We start from the raw sequence: 22,481 nt of genomic DNA, 5'->3' as shown, positions 1-22,481 counted from the left end.
CAACGCGCAATAAAAAAATCTCATGTGACTTTGCCTCAACACTGGATGTGATTGGATAACCGGACTAACCAGCAGATCAGTTTCATTGCATAGCATAGCAAATGTTGGTTTGATCGTTCTGAAATGTCTGAGCCAAAGTCTGTCATCAGAATGAATTGGTTCAATTCCATGATTGCGTTCCCAAAAACCAGACATCCGAAAGCAGAAATTGCAGTATTTATCGCGTTTCATTGGTGCGCTCTGAGACACGAGTCATTTAAGATGTACGAAAAAAAGGGGGCTTCCTTGATTGCAGCAACTTCCATTTTTATTACAGATATTTTGTGCCGATTTCCCAGGAAGTGACGGAAATGCTGCATTATTCGCAAATGTTTTACACGATATTCCAATTTTGCGCACAAGTTAAAGGTGCAGTAGGTGATTTCTGAGAAATGCTGTTGATATTTGAAATCACCAAAACAAATAAACAAACAAAAGAATCACACCCCTATCTTGATAGCCCCGCCCCAAAATTCACAAATACTTTATGCAGGTACCTCCCCGCTCATGAGTGTATACACCCCTTACTGCTGATTGCTGAAGTGTTTTGGTCCTCGATCCGGTCCACTTTCAACAGCGTTTCTCAGAATTTGCTTACTGCACCTTTAAATTCACAACCTTGGATGGAAACATCGCTAACATCTCACGACCAATTCATACGTATTTTACGAGGTGGCTTATTCGTATGAATTCGTACAACCTCACTCGTACAAATTCATACGATTTGTCTAAACCCCAGTGACGGGTAGATTTAGGGGAAGGTCATTCATACGAATTTATACGAATTTGGCAACTCGTAAAATACATACGATTTAGCATAAAACGTACGAATTCGTACGAATTGCCGTGAGATCAGGTTGCGATAATGAGATCAATGTGAAATCAAAATTTAACACAGTTTACTTTCTTAATGCACATTCATGATCTTACTGTAATTATTCATCAGTCTTTACTGCAAAGAAAAATATATTGTTTAGCTTTTTAATCATTTATTGAAATTTGTTCTTCCTCTGTAATGACTTTTCAACACTCACTTTTCATGATGCAATCAATTCCCACTGGACAACATTATCCCCCCTACCCAGAATACCCAGTTTCACTCAGAAATACATCACATTATGGAGGTAAAATGGGTTGAAAACATTTTTTTTTAATGTATCTTTTTTTTTAGTTAATTGTACTGTTTATATTACATCATAATAATTTATGTCATTTACATCCATAACTTTGGTGAGAAGCTTGCATCCTGGTTAACAGCGGCGGCATACACAGCAGCACAGTGCGTGTTGATGTATGTTTCCACACAACCCCACCCAGCACTCCCTTCTTCAGCTTCCCTAGATGAAACAGCCAGCTGGGTGTTACATAACCGCTGCTTTCTGAGTTCACGTATGCACCTATTTTCCTGCTCCCGTGTGCAGTTTCTCTCCCTTTAATCATGTGCAGTAATGCACAAAAAACAATGAGTTTCATAAAGACATATATTTACATAATTCAGTAATATTATACTGTGCTGTATGCAATATTCATAAAAGAGTCAATCTGATGTTTTCACTGGATATACAAGGTTTAATTGTCATATTCGTTAATTAATTACAGTAAAGACCCAGATCATTTCAGACATCTGGAGAACCAAATTTAGATGCTTGACTGGGATTTGCTATATTAAGATGCATTATTAAATCATAAATTTATTAAATCATGAGAATGACATGAATTATTCTCATGATATAATAATCATGATTTAATAAAAATATTTATTAATTTATTTAATAATTCATGCTCAGTGTTCAAAAAAATCTTAACTTTACTGAATATAATATAGAACTTACTCCCCAACATGAGAAAAAAAAAAAAAAAAAAAAATATATATATATATATATATAAAATATAAAAATATATATTTTATATATATAAAAAAAAATATAAAAAATATAAAAATATATATTTTATATATATATATATATATATATATATATATATATATATATGTGTATATTAGATGGGTCATTGATGCATTGATGAATAAAGTTTTTAAAAGTGTAAAAAAAACATAATGAAGATTTAATTAATTTTGAAGTTTTATTAAGTGTTAACAATGAGATTATGTGGTTTTTATAATTAATTAACACTGCTTTTGTCATTTTTTACAAGATGGACAAAATGCACCAAAAATGTCATTCAGTTTAACCAAAATTTCAGTTTTACCGAATGACACTTTTGGTTATACCGAATGACGATATTTTCAAACAATGCTAACAGGCTGATATCTAGCTAGCTAGCAAAAGGACAATCAAACATTTTATATTTAGTACAAGTTTTTTAAATATTACAACATTTTCCATGTTTTATAGTGGTTGTACTGAATGACCTGATGTTTCGGGACATGCATATGAGCAAGTGAAAACATGAATTTTTCAAATAGTTAAGAGAGTTAGTTACTTTGCTTCACGACCATGTGGTCCTTTGCAGGTGTCTGAATGATGTCACATTCTGTCATATGATATTGACCGCATGACTTGATCCAAAATGGTCCCTTTATATTGGTTACTCCGAATGACATCAATGGAATTCTTTTTTTCCGGACATTCTTTCTCATAACAAAGCAACGACTTCTACGAAAAACGATATTTTAATCACAAATGATATGGCTGTACTGGCCTTTGGACGGTTAAACCAAATGACCTTTTGACACTTCAAAATCTTTAAAATACCTTTATATGTAGCAAAATATAATAAAAACCTTTTTGATTCAATAAAAGAGATCTAGTCGTACTACCTTACATAATTTAGATGTCATATCTTAGTTTTTTAGTATTATTAAGGCCTTTGGACAAAAAAAAAAAAAAAAAAAAAAAAATTACCCGCCACGTCAAACAATAATAAACAAATAAATAATAAGAAAACAAATATATGTATACTACTTTATATAAAGAGGACAGTCATATAGAATTATAGGTAGAGTTCAAAGGTCATTACTCATGGTGGTTTGGATGAAACATCACATACTGACAGATCTGTAATAGGTGCCATGCATCAAACGGTTAAATCTAATACCTTACAATACAAGCATGAAAATGAATTACATGCACACATTTTAAAACCTACAATATTCTCCATCTTTAATCTTGTGGTAGCCACACATTCGATAACATGCTTTTAATACTATCACACAGAAGCACATAGACAGATCAGGAGAGATAAATACAATCTGAGAGGTCCATTAAGCTGAAGAGGAGACGCACGTCTCACCCACGTCTATTTTTGAGCTTGGAGATGCACACATTACTATGACAAATTTAAAGTTATTGATTGATTCCCATTCCTTGCAATCCAGAAGCGCACACATAAAACATGCTGCGTGAAGGGTTATCAAGATCTCCAATAGCTGCCGAGACTCTGTTTGTAGCATAGCATGTGTTAACTGAAACAACTACAATGTTAACTCTAGATTCATTTTCATAGAGATTTAGTGCAGATAAGCAGGTGTGAATCATACACTGTATCACGTCTAGCATCACAACACTATGGCAACCAGAGGTCTCTATTAGTGAGACCATTAGGAACACGCTTAGTCTTATTGATTTTCTTGACATGAAAAAAAATGTCCTCGTTTCATTAACCAAATGATACCCTTTGCCAGGCCTAAATTATCTTTAAATGGCATAGGTGAATGAGAGTGAGTCTATAGTTAACATGAGATATTTTATCCACTCTGATTGCAGCTATATATTTTTAAAGAACAATCAGTAGTCTCTGAGTCTGCTCCACTTGGACCACAAAATTAGCATTGTCTTTGAAATTACATGGGCGTGCAGGAAATAACTGAACAGATTGGCGAGTATAGCTTTTATGAAATATAATTTCATCATTTTTACATTTCAACTGATATTAGACACAAGATAAAACAAGTTATTTCTGTTAATTTCAACAAATGGAATAGAGTGGTGCATGGATAATGTCAAAACCCGGAAGACTAACTCACCACTAATTCCCTTGAGATTTTCCTATGGGTTTTTTTTTCAATTTATAAGTAAAATAAGGTCTGTGGTAAACATAAGTTGACGATACTTGGATGTTTTTTTCTACAACATAAATTACACATATAGAAAAAACACAAATTTGACAAAAAAGTATGTTTCTAATAAGTAACTAGATAACAACATTTCGGGTGTGAGTGTATGTAAGTATCGTCAACTTATGTTTACCACAGACCTTATTTTACTCAGAAATTGAAAACCCACAGAAATCTTGAGGGAACCAGGTTTTTTCAGGTCATCCCTGCACTGCTTTATTGCAACACTCCGCCCTCTCTATCTTTCATTGGCCAAACAAACAACTGGCCCTGCCCCAAATTCATGCTATTGGTGGAGCCTGTTGCTATGTCTGGCTTCTCAAACAAATAAAGCAATGTTTTGAAAACACCACAAAGTTTAAACTTTTTCGAGACATCACAATACGAATGGCTTACTCATAGTCCAGTCTCATCACATGAGAAAATGTAACTATTTTACACTAATTGATGGCAAAATCGTTTAAATTTGTGCAATTTGAATTGTACAAAAAAAACAGACAATTGTAGAAAAACCTATGAATGAGATCATATAAATTCACCTCAAATTCACCAAAACATGAAATAGTTTTGAATTACCATGAGAGTTTTGTATAGTCTTAGTATATTAAACAAGATTTCAAAATGCATCATCTTTCTGAATTAAATGTGATATTTAATAAAATACAAAAATCACAAAAAAATAAGGCTTTATTTTGTCAATTGCAAACTATTTGTATGTTGAAAAGTGGGTGTTATGTACCAGAATAGTGAGACTGACAGTAGTCTCACGTAGACAGACCTTCAGACTGACGGCAGAAGGTTTGGACTCTATCGCAGCTTTCATTGGCCAAGGACCACCCAAGAGGACGTTTGACTGACATGTAACACAACCAATCACAGTTCGTTTTGTTCCACGTCATGTTTAGGGGCATGAAAATGAAAGTCGATGTACCAACAATAACAGACCGGCATGCATCTAATAAATTATTCATTCAAGAACGTTGTGCAAGTTTATGGAGTTGCAAACATGCTTTTGAAAATCCAGTGTTTAGTTGACCCTGGTAAGCGCTCATTGTCACCATTGTAAACACGACGGCGTTCTTCTTCTACGAGGGGGTTTGGCATCATGGCATTTGTTTAAAGTTAAAGAACGCGACACACATGACCTCACGGACATCCTGTAGAATTCAACCAACTAGATGACGAAAATCCTGAAGTGTTTCCAGTTAAGTGTGCCATATGCATCAGACATTCAGCCAATGGTCTATGGGCGAGACGTCTAAGGCTGAGACTAGATTGACAGCAGGTTTGCTATACAGTGAAGCCTCAGTGATGTCAGCAGAAAAGGAAAGTTGTTTCAGGGAGATCACGTTTTGATTAAAAACTGACTTGCAGCAATGAATCATTCACAATAAGACCAGGAATGCACATTAAAGTTTGATTTCATATTGACTTAAACATCTAAAAAAAAAAGACACTATCTTTAAACTCATTCACAATTCAATCAAATGTACACCACAACACATGCCTAAGATAAAACATGGAGGCTCGATCTCTTCAAATGGATCATAGTTGAAACCGAAGAGTTCAAAATTGTCTGTTCAAATGCATAGTTATTCGATTAAAAAAGCAGCACAAAGGGAATAAATCACAGAGGCTCAGTGTGAAAATCCGCCATGTTGATCTATTAGGGAGAACCCTGCTGTGAGCAGAGCTCTAGTAAAATATTAAAGAGTCTGCAGACATCCATGCACTTCCTCAATTCAGCAACATTATCTTCTATGGCTGACTACTATTGCATATATATGTTTTATTTATTTTCATTTCCATTTGTTAGTCAAAGAAAGCTCCTCACTGGCAAGGAAACTTAACGAGATGTATTTGTGCTTTAATGTGTTAATGTCGACTCTGACACCTATCATATTCTCGCAGATAAAAAAAGTCAGAGGTTAGTCCTCATGGTTCAAACAAAAGTGAGGAAGAGTTGGAGAACAAGAGTCGCAGTACATTAAAGCATGTTTTTCAGGGACATTCTACTCCGATTTTTTTTTGCTCCCTCTTGAGATTTATCGTCCAGAAAAAAAGCTTCTCTCGCAAACATAAAACACAAGCCAACTGTAGGACTGCAAAATTGGCATTACATTAACTGCCAATGCTAGGTTGAAAAAACAGAAAATTTCCACTCTTTGCACATGCTCACATTCAATTTCGTCCATGTAGCTTGGTTACAGATGATTAAAAACAGGACTATTAGATAAAGACAGGTGAAAAGTTGGTGGTGAAATTAAGTGAAATTGGTGAAATTAACATGATCTCATCTATCATCTATCTATCTAGGGAATATTAAATTCTGTGGAATGGATTTAGACATGGTAAAGTGTTGAAACTAAATTTGGACTCCACTTTTCTTTTTTAAAACCCCCCCACAAAATATTCATTAAAAAGCAAAGGTTTTTTGCTTTTTAGAAATGAGAGACGTTCCATTTGGGAATTGTGTGCTATTTTTAAAAGTCTGAGTATTTGCCATCTCTTCTATGGAGCTTTAGTCTCGTTTCTGGCAGTGGAACATTTTACACTATGATGCAAAAACTGATCCAAATTTGATGTAGTGCTTCTGCTAACTCAAAGCAGTTTCCAAGATTTTGTTTTCAGCCTGCACTCCCTCGCCGTGAGGTGCCTCTAATAAGTCATATTTTTATAACATGTTTTCTGCCTTTGATCACCAGAAATTCACGGAGGAGCAGTTTGAAAGCCACAGAAGACAGCTAACGTTTCAAAGAAATCTGAGAGGCTGAGTTGGAAACAATTTTTTCTAGATTTGCTAGGTGGGTTAAGTTGAACACATGAATAAGTTCACCTGCAGTTATATGCAGCATACAGTACTGTATTTACTACATAACTAGATTCACCATGAGTGTTTAATTTTTGTATCTGAGAAAGGCTATAATGGTGCTTCTGGTACCCGTGAGACATTTAGAGGATATGAATAATGCATATGTTTTTATCCATTGCAAGGAGATCCCCCACCCTTCAGTACACAACTAGTATGCACACAATTTATAAATACACGCTATTAACTTGCATTCACCCACACATTTCTGAACACAGTGGAGTGTGCTGAAAGTGATACCTCAAAACATCAATTTTATAATTTAATCAGTTCACACTCTTGCATCATTGCACATCTCATTTTCATAAACTTAATGATGCTTTTCATGTCAAAAAGAGAAGGCCAACATATGTCTCTTCGTTTCTATGAGGATCTAAGTAATCTGAAAAAGCAAGTTTTGTGATGCTTCCAGCACAACTTCTCTCCGCGATTGATGAATGTTCTGCTTTCCGAAAGTGGCGACGATTGTGCACTTTATCATATTAGCTTATTGCATCACTTAGTCTCTGCGGGAGAAATATTTTCACTGTGTATTGATTATGTAACTGCTTCCAAAATCTACTAGGCAGCAACCAGACTCTTATTGATTCATTCTATAAACGGAAGCATCACCTAAACGCTTCAATGTCTTCGGTTACAGTTGATTTTAAAGAAAAACTCCCTTTAGCCGAGTTTTCTGTGCAGTGAAGCTTAGTTTTCATGCCTCTGTGAGCTTCAAACATGGTTCTTCCCTTTAATATTTCATAAACTTTTACTCTGCAGAAACCCCCACTGCAGCCTCTAGTATGGACTTTCATGGCAAAACAAAACAAAACAAAACAAAACAGAAAAAAACATTAGATACACTATATCACTCTATATCTAGTACACAATACACAAAGAAACAAATCAACTTTCTTACCGTTAAATTATGCACCAAAATAGTCCCTCTATTTTTAAAAATGTAAAAATTTGAAATCCCCCAAAAAGCTGAGTATCCGGTAATGACGGCCTGTGTTCAAACATAAGAGAGAGGGATCATCCAGACAGCCAGCAGAGATGCTGAACAGGAAGATTAGGATGCGAGCGCTCTCACTCGCACTCTCCGTCCCTCCTCCCGATCCGATCTTTGTAGGAGGAGCTCCAAGAACACGCCCAAGCAACTCACAATGGTAGCGTCCAACCCTACCTCTGCTCCTCGCTCACTCCCACATGTGCCAGAGCTAGCGTGAGGGAGCAGCTACTGTTTGTGATAGGGAGAGAGAGAGAGAGAGAGAGAGAGAGAGAGAGAGATGGAAGGAGAGATACTGTAGAGAAAACAGGAATGCACATCAGGGAGGAGGAATTGAGCTTGGCAGATGGATGGGGGGGGGGGGGGGGGGGTCTTTATTAATGACGGATGGGTTTTGTTCAGTGTGATGAAAATGCTATCATCTATCTATCTATCTATCTATCTACCTTACATTCAACCCATGAAAGGGAAATGCATCACTATTCTTCACATATTGTTTACTGACTGCAGTGCTCTCACCTGGCAAGGTGTGTGTATGTGTGCCAAAGTGCTTCAGGGTTTGCCATATGGAAGTGCTGCATAGTCTGTACTTAAGAACAATGAATTGCCTAAAGCCTGATCCAATAACCTCCCACAACTCATATGCGATAAAGCAGATGCCGTAAACACTGTTGTTGTTTCACCAACTCAAGGCTTTCAGCTTGACCTGACTTGCACTGGATGTATGTACTTACCCTTTTAAACAGTTTGATTCATTAGTGTTGACATATGTGACTTTTTAACAACATTCTGATTTTTCTTTTGTTCCTACATATTGTGTTGGAATCATTAAGTTTTATTTTTATTCTTTTTGAAAGAAGTCTCTTATGCTCACCAAGGCTATATTTATTTGATCAAAAAATACAGTGAAATATTATTGCAAATTTATTTTCTATTTTAATATATTTCAAAATATAATTTATTCCTGTGATGGCAAAGCTGAATTTTAGTTCACAGTTTCAGCAAAATATTAAGCAGAAAAACTGATTTCAACATGAAAATAATAAGAAATGTTTCTTGAGCAGCAAATCAAAGTAAATATTATTTCGTAATTATTGCAATTAATACCAAAAAGAAGTCGTAAATTAAATCAAGGAATCATTTTTGAAACGGTTCATTTAAATGAATAGTTCAAATGAACCTATGCTGCAAGGTGCAATGCAATATGACAAAAACAAGTGACAATTTCCCATTCATTGGAAAAATGAGCTTGGTGCAAATGCAAAGAAATATGAAAAAAACCCAGTGTATCTTTTCCAGTTTATTGGGGGAAAAAAGCTTGTTACTAAAAAAAGCTACACTGTTAAAGGCCCTGTTTCCACCTGGAATTAAGATGCGTTTGGTCAATCGGATCCCAATTGGAGGACCCTAAATACAGGTGTAAATGGGGTCTAAAATGTTTTGAGCTTGTCCACTTTCGACCACTTCCAGAGGTAGTCGAAAATGCATTTGACCAGATTGCTTTCGTAGTGGAAACACTCATGTGGTCGAATGTGTTCAAACAGCTGCAAAAGACCGCCTGCTCTCCACCTACTGACCTGATGTGTAAACATTATAGGAAGCACTCTAGCCAGACGGGAATTAAACTTTGTAAGACCCAAGTTTGGTTTGAAGATGGAAAAAAATGTACCAAGCACAATGTTCTCTCACCATTCCCGATTTCTTTACAGTGTTTGACGTGGTATTGCGGCTATCAGAGCAGAAACGAAAGCTGATGCTCTCTGTATGTTTTTCCGTTGTCTCTGTGCGCGTTCATATGTAAATTGCGTGAGCTTATTTTGTCCATTAGATCGAAAGATCTGAAAAAACCCATACATTTACCCGTCCATAGACCCTCCCCGTGAAGAAATCAGGGCAGAAGTGGTTGAAAGTGGACAAAAGAGATGGATTAAAAAAACAGATGGAAATGGGTATGTGTCTCCCTTGTCCACTTGTGATTCGATCGACCAAAACGCATCTTAAATTAATTAAGATATTTCAAAACAAAAGATTCGAAACAAAAGATTCGTAAAGCTTCATGAAGCAGTGTTTTGAAATCGTCCATCACTAGATATTGTTGAAAAGTCGTTATTTTGTTTTTTTGGCGCACAAAAAGTATTCTTGTCGCTTTATAATATCAAGGTTGAACCACTGTAGTCACATGAACTGTTTTAAATATGTTTTGAGTACCTTTCTGGATCTTGAGAAGTTCGGTGACATTGCTGGCAATGGAGGCCTCACTGAGCCATCGGATTTCATCAAAAATATCTTAATTTGTGTTGCGAAGATGAACGAAGGTCTTACAGGTGTGGAACGACATGAGGGTGAGTAATAAATGACAGAATTTTAATTTTTGTGTGAACTAACCCTTTAATACCAGGTGGAAACAGGGCCAAAAACAGCAACACAGACAACAGAAAAACGCACGTACGCAAACAAAAGTAAGTAGTGTTGTTACTTTTAGTTACTCTCCAACACTCCCTCTACATCAGAGTAGCTTATTAGCATGAAAGAATTGAGCAATAGATCAGATCTTTTTGAATCATGCTCATATGGATAAACATGTTCTACTGCTGTATTTCTGCACCAGCCTACTGCATAATAGATTTTGAAACTGCTATGATGAATATTCATGCAGCATTTATATGGTACAGGAGGAAAAACTTCCTGCCTGATCTAATATGGAGCTCCAGCAAGTGCAGAATGATTCAAATACTTCCTCCATGTGTTTGTAGCCCTGCCCCGCCCTCTGGTCCATCCCCTTCATCAGACCCATTTGGTTTGACCTGCTGCTGGGCCGTCATTATAAAGAGTGGATGTCCTACACAGGAAAGGGAAAATCTCACTAATCCCACACAACATAATTCTGCTTGCAAAAGGATTAGGGTCAAGCATTGGGCACAGCCCATGACCAGATTTAAAGCATACACCCTTGCCCACTCCTCATCTGCCATCATCATCATCATCATCATCATAACCACTGCCCTGTACCCTGAAATTAATCAAAACAAGGGACTTTTTGCAGGTGGGAAAACACACTACACACTGTTAAAACGTGTTTCTGAGCCAAAGCCTCTGTTTCTGCTTGGGTGGAAATTAACTCCATTCATGTGAGGAAGACAGGAACCTCGAAGGTTGAGACCCTTTGGCAAGATGAATACAAGTACAAACACATTTCTAAAGTCAAACATCAGTAAGAAAAGTAACACTTTACAATAAGGTTCCAGTTGTTAATAAGAGGTATTTCTCTATCCATGTGAGGAAGACCGGAACCGACAGGAACTATGTTTGTATTAGGCTACATAGTTATAATGTTATAATAATATAATGTTATAATATTATTATAGTAAAAAATAAACTAACAAAGAAAAGTACATCAAGCATTTATTAATCTTAGTTAATGTTAATTTCAACATTTTAAAAAGATGTATCTGTTAATGTTATTTAGGCTAATGGACTAACAATAAACAGTTGAATTTTATTAACTAACGTTAAAAAAGATGAATAAATACTGTAACTTGCACATTGTTAGTTAATACATTGTTAACTAATGGGAACATGTTAAAAAACATGGCCTATAACAATATGAAATGATATAATCCTTTTAAAATAATTATAAAAATTCTATTGTGTGAATAAATAAAAATTAAACACTAAAATCAATCATTGAATTTTGAATTGAATATTGAATTGAGACATCACAACATTAACAGAGTATAAAATTGATATTCATTTTGAGATTTGCTAAAGATAACAAGAGAGCAGGGTAACACTTTAGATTAGGGAATCCATATTGACTATTAAGTAGGAGTTTTTCCTCAATAAACTCATTATTACTGCATTAATATGACATAAGGTGGTTATTGTAGTGGTTATGTTTAGGTAGGCCATGGGGTAGGGTTAAGGGATCTAGAATATGGCCATGCAGAATAAGGCATTGGTATATACTTTATAAGTACTAATAAACAGCCAATATGCTAGTAATATACATGCCAATAAGCAACTAGTTAACAGTGAATCAAAAGTGTTACTGATAACAGTGTTATTAAATTATTAGAGTATTTTAAAGATTAACTTTAGATCTAGATCCCTTAACCCTACCCCATATATATATATATATATATATATATATATATATATATATATTGTGCATACCTAAATGTGTTAACTGGTGCTTAACATATATGTAAAATGCTTGAGTATATAAGTATAATGACTCGATAAACACCTAATATTCATTCTAAGACCCAAAGCAAAGCCAGATTTTCCCTGCAGCACCACATTACTTGATGCAAACATTTAATTTTTGAGACAGCTACTTAGAGCAAACACTCAGACAGGGTCTGTATATTGCAGACTCATTGTGCTTATATTTCCCCAATGCTTAAGTACTGTTCTGGCTCAGAAACAACATTCTGTGTCCATCACTTAGGAATGATGGGTTGAGGATTGACTGAATGCAGTATATTCTGCAAAGCATTGGCTTGCATTTAACTTGAATTAGATTTTTTTGGGACGTGCAAATCAGTCTATGGCACTCTAGTGAATCAATAAACCTGAAACCTCAGATGCTGATCACAACTTCCATCAGCTGTGGCTTGGAAAACCAGTGATTGGCTGTTCCTGGTGTCACTCAAACTAGAGTCCTGCCCTCTTTGAGTAAAATCTGGGCTGCTGGGATTTGTAGTTGGTATTTGGTGGCTCGAGTGTGGATGGACATTTGGCAACCCTCGTCGACAGATTAGTACACAAGCCTTTACATTAATCAAACTGGGCCAGTCATCAGTAAGCTCTGGAACAGATCATCATTAAAGTCTAAAAAAGACTAGGGAAAGACCCCCCATTCCCCCATGAGGTATAAATCAGAATGGGACTAGCCGTAAGCGCTTTGTCGAAGCTCTCATCTGCTCTGGAGGATCAACCAATAAAACCAGCAATAAGAACTAGTGATATACTGCATGAGTGAGAACATCGTGCTGAGATTCACTGCAGTGTGGGACTTTAGAGCATTTAATCATTTCACTTTCTTAGTAGATCAATCCAATATGAATTCAAACACATTACGCAGAGTAGATTAGACTTGCTTGTAGACACTTGATATGACAAAAAAAATGCTGGATGGAAACAAAATGGTAATAAAATGTCAAAAAAATGCACATAAAATGTTAATATGATTGCTTGAAGCTGATTTTTTTTTTTTTTAATTTGGTAAGAAGATGTGCACATAAATCATTACTGAAAAACATTTGCCAAATAAATTTCTAGATGTGCATTAAAAACTTCATGTGGCTTTGCCTCAACAAGTCACGTGACTGAACAATAAAGAAAATATGTTGCTCTTGTCATTGCAAAATTTGTGATTGCCTGTCATCAAAATTCTGCCTGTAATTACTTCCCAGGACTGTCTGACACATTTTTCTGGTGTCTCCATGAAATCAAAATTGGTGTTTTGTAGATTTTAGTCCATGTGTCAGCTTTGATGTCATTTATATGCTAATGTACACCAAAAAGGTGACAAAACTAGCTCATATGCAAATTTAAAATTTAAACAATGTTTCCCTGTACAGGGAAAATGTGTCAAAATACAACCGTGACTTGCATAATACCATTCAAAATATTGGGGTTGGTAAGATGTTTTTGAAACATGAATTTATTTGATCAAATAGAAATCATGCACTATATTATTACAATTTAAAATAACTGTTTTCTATTTAAATATATTTTAAAATTTCATATATTCCTGTTATGTGTGTGATGCTTACGCAGGAGCTGGCCAATAATGAGTCGGCGTAGGACCTGGAAGCACTGGACGTAAACAACATATGAGAATGACACAGAAAAGAAGATATTGTTGAATAAAGTTGTTATTTTTGTTCTGTTTTTGCGCACAAAAAGTATTCTCGTTGCTTCATAACATTAAGGTTGAACCACTGCAGTCACATTGACTGTTTTAACTATGTCTTTAGTACCTTTCTGGACCTTGAAGGTGTTGATATTGCTGTCTATTGACGAGTCACATACAGTACCTCTCGGATTTCATCAAAAATATCTTAATTTGTGTTCTGAAGATGAACGAAGGTCTTACGGGTGTGGAACAATATGAGGGTGAGTAATTAATGACAGAATTTTCATTTTTGGGTGAACTAACCCTTTAATGTAACCCCTGCTGAATACATTAATACAGAAAACAATGTTTGTCCAACCATTTCATAAGGTGTGACATGAAATCTTATTTTTGAAAAATACTTTCACTCAGCTTAGCTTGCTATCAGTATCACCAAGCCTCTTAGCCTTTAAATGCAGAATTTGTCAAAAACACAAATAGTACCTGGCAACCCACAGAGAGGCCAGGTGCACCCGGTCTGCATGTGGGGGTGGATTATCTTTTCAAACAACTGAATAGAGACAGGGCTGCTGAATAAACAAACCACAGAGGTGATGTCTCGGCCGCCTTTGCTCTCTTGAAGCAAGCAGCAGATAAGCATGTCGCTCTGGATGCCCAATTATCGTATACTTCAACATGTATACACCATAGTGAGATAAAATACTTGCTAAGAACTTGTTTGTCCAGTAGAATAAAATTCACATTTGGCTTTCTTGCATAAAGTGCCCCTATTATGCTATTTTTAAGGTTCCTAATTTTGTTTTGGCGGTCTCCTATAATAGGTTTACATGCATCCAAAACACTTTAATGTTCTCATACATTGCAGAATCACCTCTTTTCTCACTGTGCCGGAAATGGTTCGATAAAGGTTTCAGTTTCTCTAAACCCCTCCTTTCTGAGATCCAACTTTGCTCTGATTGGTCAGATGGCCCAGTCTGTCGTGATTTGTCTACCATTTACAGCACATGTCAGAAACAAAATGGCCATTACCATGTCTGAATTTCAGCTCCAGAAGCTTCCTCAGCACTTGTAATGATGGCGTCGGTTTTAACCAAATCAATTTGGGCCCAAATCCTCATCCTTTGGAAGTGCATGCCAAGTGGATTTGGCACCCAGAAAATGGACAACACAAACCAAATTCTTCCAGGCAGGCCTCAGATATGACTAGAGTTTTTGATGGTGGGTCAAAGTACAGTAGATGTCATTCGCTTACAGCCAGTGAAGACCATAGGTTGGCATTATGCTAGGGCTGGGCGATATGGCCAAAAAGTCATATCTCGGTATTTTTTGGCTAAATGGCGATATACGGTATATATCTCTGTATTTTCTACATTATTCTATTTGGATTAAAATAAATAAATAAATGTGTGTATATATATATATATATATATATATATATATATATGTGAGTGTGTTTTTATATATAGTTACTGCTATCATAAAAATACACTTACTTGTAGGTTTAAAATTCTACATATGGCACATTTACTGTTCAACAACAAACATTTTATCAAAATGTATATTTTAGTAAGAATTATGGCGATCCCATTCTATTGAGTTCCGTCTGTTTGGCGCGAATGCGCGCGGCGGCGCTCGTTCACGGAAGTGTATGAAGTTTAGAGTAGAATGAGATTCGCTAGCAGAAGGCTCGTCCACTCCTGACAGCAAAATGGAAATATTTGTATGACTTTCTAACAATATACATGTGAAATGTAAGTTATGCGCTGAGGAAAACACCACATCACAAAAGCATTAAACAGCGCAAATTTCTGTCAGCACATGAATCTGTCAGAGCATCTTTAAACGCTTTAAACGATAGGCCTACGTGTTAACTATATCTTAATCTTACGAGTTATTTTTAAAGCCCTTAATATAAAGCATGTCTCATGTTTAGGCCAAATTGTATTATGCATTTCCCCAGCAGCAGCTGAGACGTCCACCGCTGTTTTTCAGATGCGCTTGTTTAAAACTACTGTATATCGATATAAACGGTATCACCTCATTCCGTATCGTATATTAAAAATATCGTACAAACTCAATATACCACCCAGCCCTACGTTATACAAATTTTGTTTCAAACCTACGTTGGTTTGAGCAGAAAGTAAGGCCCCGTTTACATTAGTGTGTTTTCGTTTTAAAACATAACTTTTGCTACAGTTACGTCTGTCGTTTACACTACTCCGGTGTTTTCGACCCTCGAAAACAGAGACTTTCGAAAACGCTACAGAGCCCATTTAAAAATGCTGGGGTTGTGTTTCAGTGTAAACGGACCAAAACGGAGACTTTGGCGTGGCTCCTCACATTCGCTCTGCGTATCCTTGACGACCGTGTAAACAATAACATGGAGACTGAACTGCAATCTTTGCTGGCTTTGTTGTCATTTTTAGCAGCCACTGTGCAGTTAAACTTTGTATTTTCTTAGTACTGCAGCTACCTATATGTGCAAGAGGCAACTGTTTATGCTTGTACGTGAATACCCAGTGTGAATGAAAGGTCATGTGACATTCGTTTTCGGTCGTGTAGTGTAGACTGAGATCATTTCTGAAACACTGTGGAATCGGCAGTGTAGACGAGGATCGTTTTCATTTTAAAACGAAAACACACTAGAGTAAACGGGGCCTAAGAATGGAATTACTGATGACTCGTTTCAGGCAATTCAGAATTGATTCGGAGACAACAACTTTATTTGTCATGCACTTTGCAGACCTTTTACATTCACAAACAGCTATATTACACACTGCATGAAAGGTAATAGCCAAAAAAGAACATAATAGGGGCACTTTAAAATCTATTTTTAATGAATGCTTCTTATAATCAAAACAACGTCCCTCTACACACCCACATGCCTTTTATTCACAATAGAGTCATTATGTTGACCATATCTCCTGGGCACAAATGCTTTGTCTAAAACTGGATTCTGCTGGGCTACGTATTGTTTGTTCACATCCACTAGTGAGTATCTCAAATCATCAATCAATCGTCTTGGTAATTATACACATCACTTAGTGAAATTTAACCAGCTCAATTCGGGTAAATTCAACTAATGAGATATCTGACATTTAGAAAACTCTCAAGTCTTGTATCACTTTTGCCTTTGGTGTCTCAGTTGGAGCCCTCAGCAGAAAGGTCAAGCTCATCTCTTTGAGTGATTGTCTGGCATAGTGACCGTGACTCAGATTGGAAAGGTGTTGATGATGTATGAAACAGATCCGGACTTACCTGGCCGATGTCTGGACTGACTTGAGGGGTCACGTACATCACATCGGCTCATCAATCAGACTTGAATAGTCTTCATTTAGCTGCCTTCCAATGGGCTTATACAATGATACATCTGACATAGAGGCAAAAAACAATGTCAGTGCAATATATGACCAATCATAGTAGCCATACAGACATTTTAAAAGTGCTTTCTGAGAAACATTGTTGACATCAACCGAAACAAACACAGCTCAAATCTGCATTTTTGGCAGGGTTCCCGGGGTAAAATTCACATTCTAAGGGCTAAAAGTCATGTTATTTGGGGTCGCTTCAACCCGTGGCAACAGTGTTAATTCCGCGGAAAAACCACAGACTTGGCAACACTGCTCTAGACAAACAATGACACTCAAAACTGTCCTAATGTTACTATAGCTAACATTATAACAACAGTATATCTTGGTTCTGTGAAACGTAGCAAAACCAATGTTACTCACGTATGGAGTAGAAAAACGCAACATCGGCGTCCATTTTCAGGCCTTCCCGCCAGCGCTGAAAACAATCTACAAGGGCACAAGGAAGCACAAGGATGCCACAGAAAATATTATTTAATAAATATTCTGCAGATAAATCTACAATTCCTTCATGCACACTGAAATGTTTTTCTTTTGTTGTTTGAATCTCTTTGCTCTAGTAATTTGCTCTGGCAACTTATAAAATGTAAAAAAAAAAAATATTACCTGTTGCCGAAATCTTTATCACACAATGTGTTCCTTTTGTTTTGTATTGAGGGGTTCTGGTTCAAGAGAATGATGCAGAAAGAGGGGGGAGAGAGTGAGAGAGGCTGGCCGTGGAGTTCCTTGATGCAGTCTGTGCAAGGACTGAATGCTAATCAGACAGAGGCCTTTCCCCATGCTTACAGCAGTGCACATATGTCTTGTCAGCCCCTGCAATGATACACACGTACAGCCACATACGCACACACTACAGATCCAAGGACCAGCATTAATAACTCAAACCCGGCTACTTTTGCTTTTTTCATAGTGTAAAAACACACTAAATAACAGACACATAGCCTACATGTACATATTAACATTTTATAGACAAACAAATGTATATGTAAATGATTCCCCCTGGGGATCAGATTGATCGTCTGTCATCGCCACTGCAGCAGCTCTGGAGACAGATGTTTTAAATGATAATTTAAAGAGTAAATCACACTTGCCTGAGTAAAATCTTTTCTGAATGGTGAAGGCGTAGGCTGTCGCTAACAGCTAAATAATTCAGCAATATTGATGTGACAGACAGTACACTAGCTTTGCCTGGCATTTGTCATACAAAATGAGAGCATGGAGATTGTGATGCTCTTTTGTAGTCTGTTTGCATACTTTTGTGTTTCAAACAAACAAAATGCTTGAGAAATAAACATATTTAAATAGTTATGTGTCTTTAGGGGAAAAGCCTATATAGCTGTGTTTTCGCATAAACACTTTAAAATGTACAAAGTTTAAAAAAAACTATTCCTTTTTTTTTTACTTTGGAAAGACAAAAAATGATTAAATAATTTAAAGTAACTGAATAAATACATTTTCATTATTATTATTACTATTATTATTAAAAGCGAATATTATACATAAATCAATAATATAATTTTCTAACGAAAAACACATTGGGGTGGGAGATGTATATATAAGGTTTTGTATATTAAAACTGTCTATCATTCTGAGGACAATAGCGTCCTCTACAGGTCAGATACAATACTACATGTCTTCTTTTTTTCTTTTCTTTTTTTTTTCTTTTTACCTGATAGGTCTACAGTCCAATGGGACAAATCTCCCAAACCTTATTAAAATAATGAATCTATGTTAGATCTGCGAAATATCTGAAGAACAGTGTTCAAAGCCATTAAAAACTAGAACAAATGAGAACAACTATGAATAATTTATAAGTTTCCGCATCCTTTTAACATTATGGCTTAGTGTGCGTCAGCATAATTCTGAGACACGTAAAAAACAAGCTGAGATTTTTATGCACATTTTCAGCTAAACTTAGCAACTTATTTTACATAAGCCTATAACCATATCTAAGATTTGCTTTTGGGAAGAATCATTTGTTCTTCCATTCCCCTTTTTATTTGGTAATTAAATGGTTTCTATCAATGAAAAATGTAAAATTCACCAATACATTTTACATGATTACTCAATAAATACATTTATATGTGGATATGAAATATTAATTTGAGTTGAAATTTTACTTGTAAGCATATATTATCTTAAATTTCCAGCTAATATTAATATAGAAGTCCTGGTTTCAGTATTACTATCATTATTATACATTATAACATATTATACTATATATATATATGTATATATATATATATATACCATCTTGGCAACACCAGAAGTTCACATATTCTGGGCAGCGAGGTTCTGAGATCAGTGTGTTCTGGAGCAGCCCAGCATGACAGGAACCGGAGCCAGACTTACTCGTGCTCTCTTATTTATTTAACCCAAGACAATTCCCAATGAGAGAGAGATACAGAGATACAGAGAAAGAAAGGAGTCTCGATTCATTCAAAACCCAAAGAAAGCACCACAGCCCTTGATAGACAACAGACACGTGGTAGCAGTGAAACCAGAGAAGACTCTTGGGTCTTTTCTCCATCTTTCATCTTGGCTGCAGCACTGTGAGGAAGGAGAGGAAATAAGTGCGAAAAATAAAGACGGGAATTAGTGGAACTACATTACTGAACGAATGCCCAAATATTAGTTTTGTATACAGAAAGTTTATATAGTCTTATCTTCATTTAGAATATATAGACAAATAATTTAGATAGATAGATAGATAGTCGGACAAATAGACAGACAGACAGACAGACAGATAGATAGATAGATAGATAGATAGTCGGACAAATAGACAGACAGACAGATAGATAGATTGATAGACAGACAGACAGATAGATAGATAGATAGATAGATAGATAGATAGATAGATTGTCTGTCTGTCTATTTGTCCAACTGACAGACAGACAGACAGACAGACAGACAGATAGATAGATAGATAGATAGATAGATAGATAGATAGTCGGACAAATAGACAGATAGATTGATAGATAGACAGACAGTTGGAAAAATAGACAGATGGACAGATAGATAGATAGATAGATAGATAGATAGATAGATAGATAGATAGATAGATAGATAGTCGGACAAATAGACAGACAGATAGATAGTCGGACAAATAGACAGATAGTCAGACAAATAGACAGACAGACAGACAGACAGACATAGATAGATAGATAGTTGGACAAATAGACAGATAGTCGGACAAATAGACAGAGAGACAGACAGACAGATAGATAGATAGATAGATAGATAGATAGATAGATAGACAGACAGACATTGTAATACTTTGACTGGCCACAAGAGGTCAGCCAAACTCATTTTATAACTTTTTTTTGGCATTTAATTTTAATCTGAAACATAGAACAAAAACCTCATTGGTGTTCAGCAAAATGGCTTCTTAGATAGTCATTGCTTATAAATATCCATAAACCAAACAAATAAAAAACATTTAAATGACATATGGACCCTAAACACTACCTCATGAGTTTAACTATAGGCCTATTCATGTAATTTCAATACATTACAAATATCAGTATACGTGTTGCGGTTACACCTACTTCAAGTGAGTTTGAACAAACATTCTATTCAAGATCCTTGAATGAGTACACAGTCAGGCATGCGACAAGCAAGGATAGGGTTTGTAAGGGACACCTCATAGCTCCCACTAACTGTTGGTCCCGCCCTATGAGGCATGCGGACTAGAAGAATAGAAGTTGCTACAGTGTAACAAGTGATCTGCGTCTCTACATTCTGAGACTTTTTACATTCGTCAAATTCGTAGAATAAAAGTTGCAACGTTGTAACAAGCGGTTTGTTTCAAAACAATTTAGAACGTTTTTTTACTCCAGTCAAACGCTGCAGCGCAACATTGTAACAAACAAGGCAGTTTGTCTCGCTACGTTCATTGTGCAACTAGTGGAATAGAAGGACATCTCTGTGTGTTTGCGGTAACCAGCCAAAGACTCTTAGGAGACGATGTTGGATGGTGTTTTGTGAGCGTTTAAAGGGAATGAGAGTGAACGAGGGAAGCACGCTTTAAGCACTGCAGCGTTCTAGGTAAGAGAGCCTTGAATTTCCTACTTGCACTGCTGTAAACTCATAATGTGATGTTACCTGGTTGTTGAGGATGTCTGCTTTGAGTGTAAAAATTATGTTTTCGATGTTTTATTTGACTTATTATAACTCATTATTTGCACCAAGATATTAACCCCTGCTGGTAGATCCATCTTATAACTGAGTGGAACATGGGAGCTGGTTTCTAGTTGATCCGAGCTGGGCTTTAACTGTACCACGTTTGTCTTATTCAGAAAAGTACGTTTATTTAAATAAAACGATGATTTTAGTCCGAAAAAGGTGTAGATGATTCACATTTTTTTGCAGTATTTTTTAATAGTTCTGTATTATTTGTATTATTTTGTATTTGTATCTTGTTATGGCCTATGTAAATAGTCACATTATTGCAATTTTTCGTCACAATAGCCATACTATATATAATATTTTATATTAATCAATCATAATATTGTTTTGCATGTAAATGCGGTCATTATCTGGTCTACCAGCGACCAAAATGATCTGACTAACTTAAGATGGTATGACCAGCTGGTAGCTGGTGGTTTTGGCCCAACTAGAAAACTATCATATTCCAAAACACTCCTATCAGCTTTCCAGCAGGGACTTTTATTTTATTTTCATTTATTTTTTGTACTGCAATTATTATTTTTTTAATGTATAAAGATTGCAATTATTTAATTTAATATTATATTGCAACAATTTATGTAAACTTCTGGTTAGTTTTATGTTGTTTTTGTTTTGTCTACTTTTCTCTTTGGTCAGTTACTTTATTTTGTCTCAGTTCTGATCTTGAAAGAAAGATGAAAACTAGACTAAATAAACAAGTTAAAGGGTTAGTTCACCCAAAAATGAAAATTCTGTCATTTATTACTCACCCTCATGCCGTTCCACACCCGTAAGACCTTCGTTAATCTTCGGATCACAAATTAAGATATTTTTGTTGAATCCGATGGCTCAGTGAGGCCTGCATTGACAGCAATGACATTTCCTCTCTCAAGATCCGTTAATGTACTAAAAACATATTTAAATCAGTTCATGTGAGTACAGTGGTTCAATATTAATATTATAAAGCGACGAGAATATTTTTGGTGCGCCAAAAAAAACAAAATAACGACTTATATAGTGATGGCCGATTTCAAAACACTGCTTCATGAAGCTTCGGAGCGTTATGAATCTTTTGTGTCGAATCATGATTCGGATTGTGTGTCAAACCG

At 35.9% G+C, this 22,481-nt stretch overlaps 2 protein-coding genes across 9 annotated transcripts in view; one reads left to right on the top strand and one right to left on the bottom strand.

The window, feature by feature from the left end:
• sv2bb (synaptic vesicle glycoprotein 2Bb) overlaps positions 1 to 8,096 on the bottom strand; it is a 38,253-nt gene extending 30,157 nt beyond the window's left edge. The window contains exon 1 of one of the 2 annotated variants that reach the window (XM_051884735.1): positions 7,885 to 8,096. The gene's annotated coding sequence lies outside the window, so the exon portion shown is untranslated. The remainder of the gene's footprint in view (positions 1 to 7,884) is intronic. The other variant, XM_051884736.1, reaches the window with a different exon arrangement.
• Positions 8,097 to 20,912: 12,816 nt separating this feature from the next.
• The window catches only part of akap13 (A-kinase anchoring protein 13), a 113,986-nt gene continuing 112,417 nt past the window's right edge, over positions 20,913 to 22,481 (top strand). For 5 of the 7 annotated variants that reach the window (XM_051883399.1, XM_051883394.1, XM_051883392.1 and 2 more), the window contains exon 1: positions 20,974 to 21,252. The gene's annotated coding sequence lies outside the window, so the exon portion shown is untranslated. Of the gene's footprint in view, positions 21,253 to 22,481 lie in introns of all 7 variants that reach the window. The other 2 variants (XM_051883387.1, XM_051883384.1) reach the window with 1 other exon arrangement.

This window comes from Ctenopharyngodon idella, chromosome 24 (genome assembly GCF_019924925.1).
Source record: "Ctenopharyngodon idella isolate HZGC_01 chromosome 24, HZGC01, whole genome shotgun sequence".
In the NCBI taxonomy this organism is placed as follows: Eukaryota; Metazoa; Chordata; class Actinopteri; order Cypriniformes; family Xenocyprididae; genus Ctenopharyngodon; species Ctenopharyngodon idella.
The sequence above is the reverse complement of the archived record's forward strand: the minus strand, read 5'-3'. Positions and strand labels throughout refer to the sequence as shown.